The sequence below is a fragment of the Tupaia chinensis genome, unplaced genomic scaffold, assembly GCF_000334495.1.
Source record: "Tupaia chinensis unplaced genomic scaffold, TupChi_1.0 Scaffold000002_1, whole genome shotgun sequence".
Classification (NCBI taxonomy): domain Eukaryota; kingdom Metazoa; phylum Chordata; class Mammalia; order Scandentia; family Tupaiidae; genus Tupaia; species Tupaia belangeri.
In genome coordinates, this window is record NW_006159428.1 from 6,112,782 (window position 1) to 6,115,842 (window position 3,061).

Here is a 3,061-nt window from a genome sequence, read left to right on the forward strand (position 1 = left end):
ATGTCCAAAATTAAAAAAAGACTGAAAATAACTCCAATAAATGAGTCTCATACTGAAGAAGTTGTCTCTGAAGCAGAATCTCAGGTTTCAGGTATTTCTAGAATTGTACCTTCTCCAGAAATAACTACAATAACCAGAAGGAGTAAGGCTAAATCTCTAACAGAACCAAGCCAAGAACCATATACTGAAGCTGTTTCCGACGCCAAGTCCTCGTGCTCAGATAGTTCATTTTCTGCCGTTGCAGGTAGGAGAACCAGGAGTATGCAAAGGAAATCACAAGCACACACCAAAAAGAAAGATACTGGGACCAGCAGTTAGCATAATGGCTATGTCACTGGACTCCCACTTAGTCGAACGCGGTTCACATCCCGGACCTGGTGGCTTAAAACTCATGCCAGGCATGTGTGTATGCGTGTCCAAGATCCCGAGAGGAGAATGGAGGAGAAGGGATTGCGGCGTGGCCATACCCCCAGGAGGGGGATGATTTCTCGCTTTCTGTCTCTCTCTGTCTGGCAAGTGCATGCGCCCTATAGCGAAAACCTCTAAAAAAAAATTTAAAAAAAAAATAAAAAAAAAAGAAAGATGCTAATATTTTACCAAGAAATCAAAGGCTTATCACAGATACAACTGTGAGTTCAGAGGATTCAAACATCAGAGACACTTCTGATTTACAAGCAAATCTCTTTCTCAGATAAGTAAGTCAGATTTTTATTATAATGAAATTTGTGATACTGATAGTGATTCCTCTCACTTGGAAAAAATACCAGCAATGCGAAAACATCAATTTTTTAATGTAAGAGAGGTAATATAGACAAGTGTGTCATCTTTTAAAGAAATAAAAAAGTAGAATTTGGATGAAGAGGCCAATGGAGTAACAGATGAGGAGAAAGAAATGAATGAGGAAAGTTCTCAGTTGAAGTGTATTTCTGAGCTTCAGGGCACTAGCATTCAGCAGTGAGCTTCTGAAAGGTATTCAACTCCCCAAAAGAACGAAACTACATCAGAGTCCTCAAATCTGAACTGTGAGCTCTAATGAAGTCATTAGCTCAAACATTTGCAGTTGTGGAAATGGACAGATGGGATGAGGAGAGAAAGAGCACTATAAAAATTGGTTTGGCAAATTTGGTGACTGTGGTGATGATGATAATGAAGACTCCACAGTTATCGGTGTCAGCGAAGACCACAGTGAAGGGAATGTACATGATGAGTGTGTTACTACACTATACAAGTCTGAGATCAACACATGTCAAAATAAGGATGATTCTGTTTTATGAGCTCTCAGCAGTGATGAAAGCCAGCAATCTGAACACAATGAAGATGAAGAGGACACTGTGTTTTCTTGAAGATAGTGGCCAAAGGGAGGGAGTCTTTAAATGGACACTCAGGAAATATGTCACATGACAATGCATTGTTTGTAATTGACACAACTCCTGGATTGAGTTCTGATAACAATTTTTACTTGGAAGAGGAAGAAAAGGCAAGTGAGAGTGCCACTAATGAAGAGGAGAAAGAGGATGAAAAAAGTGAAGAACCATCAGACCTTGCCAGAAGTAAAGATGAGGTTAGTGATGATGAAGATGACTTACTAAATAACACAAAGTCTAACCTTCTGAAGTTGACAAGCAGCAACATAGACCCTGGTCTGAGTATCAAGCAGTTCGGTGGTTTATATATTAATTTCAGTGCAGACAAACTACAGTCTAAGAAGAGAACCCTAACACAGATTAAAGAGAAAAGGAAAAATGCACTTCTGCAGAAAGCCATCATTACCCCTGATTTTGAAAAAAATTTACTATGTTCCACCATATAGTCAATCAAAGCATCAACTTCAGAAAAAATGCAGAATTCTTTTGGGGAGTTGAATACCTTTCAGAAGCTTATTGCTGAATACTAGTGCCCTGAAGCTCAGAAAGACACTTCAACTGAGAAAAATAGCTGGTGATGGCTGGCTTGGTATGAAAGCTCCAGAATTGACAGATGAACTGGAAAATGATCTCAAAGCACTGAAGATGAGAGCAAGCTTGGACCCAGAAAGGTTTTATACGAAAAATGATAGAGATGGCTTCCCCAAGTACTTCCAGATTGGAACCATTGTTGATAATCCAGCTGATTTCTATATTCATGAGTTCTCAAGAAGCAAAGGAAAAGAACTATTGTGGAAGCACTGCTGGCTGATTCTGAGTTCAGGAGATGTAACTGAAGGAAGTATGCACAGGTCATGCCTGAAAAAGCAGCAAATGCAGCAGGAAAACAATGCTGGAAAAGAAATTTTGCAATTAAGATTCACCAAGCAAACCATACTATTTTATATGTCCTGGTTACTAAAATTGTTTTGAAAATTAACACCATCACAAAAATTAATGTAGACTGGCCCTGTTTTTATAGGATTTCTGTTTGGAAGAAGTTGATTTGAGAGTCAGTTACGTGCCCTTTAGAAGAAAAATAGATGTGCAGGGACCACCAAAAAAAAGAAAAAATAAAAAGTAGACTTTTCAAAAGTGAGTGCGATGAAAGTAAAAAAGTGGAGGATTGCTCTAGAATTAAAGAAGATAAATAAATAAATAAATTAATTAATTAATTAAAAAAACAGGAGTCAGCAAATGGCATGGTGGTTAAAACTGTAAGGAATGGGCTGACAATGAGAGAAAATAGAAATGTAGAGTATTTATTGTGAGCGCTCCTGGGTGAGGTTCGCTGATCTGACAGAGAAAGAGAGGCGAAGATGGGCCAGAGAAGTTGTGCCCTAGGGCGGGGTTTAGTGATTTTTATAAGGGTATAGGGAGGAGTGTCTTAGTAGAAACAGGCTATGTATGGTAAAGGTTTAGGGGGAGAACAAACTACTGTGCCATGTGAGGTCTGGTGCCATGTGCAGAGTAGAGCCTCATGTGCTACATCTGAGTTAGATCCAGGTGCAGCACAGGTCTGATGACAAACTAGATCCAGGTTGCATCAGCTGACTGGGGCATGGCATTCAACCCCCAAGCTGCCCAGGCTTCCAGCCTAACCTCCTGACTGTTTTGGTGTTAAAGGATGCCATTCAATCATTAACTACTTCCTGCTG

General features: G+C 39.6%; 1 pseudogene; it reads left to right on the forward strand.

Moving 5' to 3' along the window:
• On the forward strand, positions 1 to 2,413 carry LOC102472587 (deoxynucleotidyltransferase terminal-interacting protein 2 pseudogene; annotated as a pseudogene).
• The last annotated feature ends 648 nt before the right edge of the window (positions 2,414 to 3,061 follow it).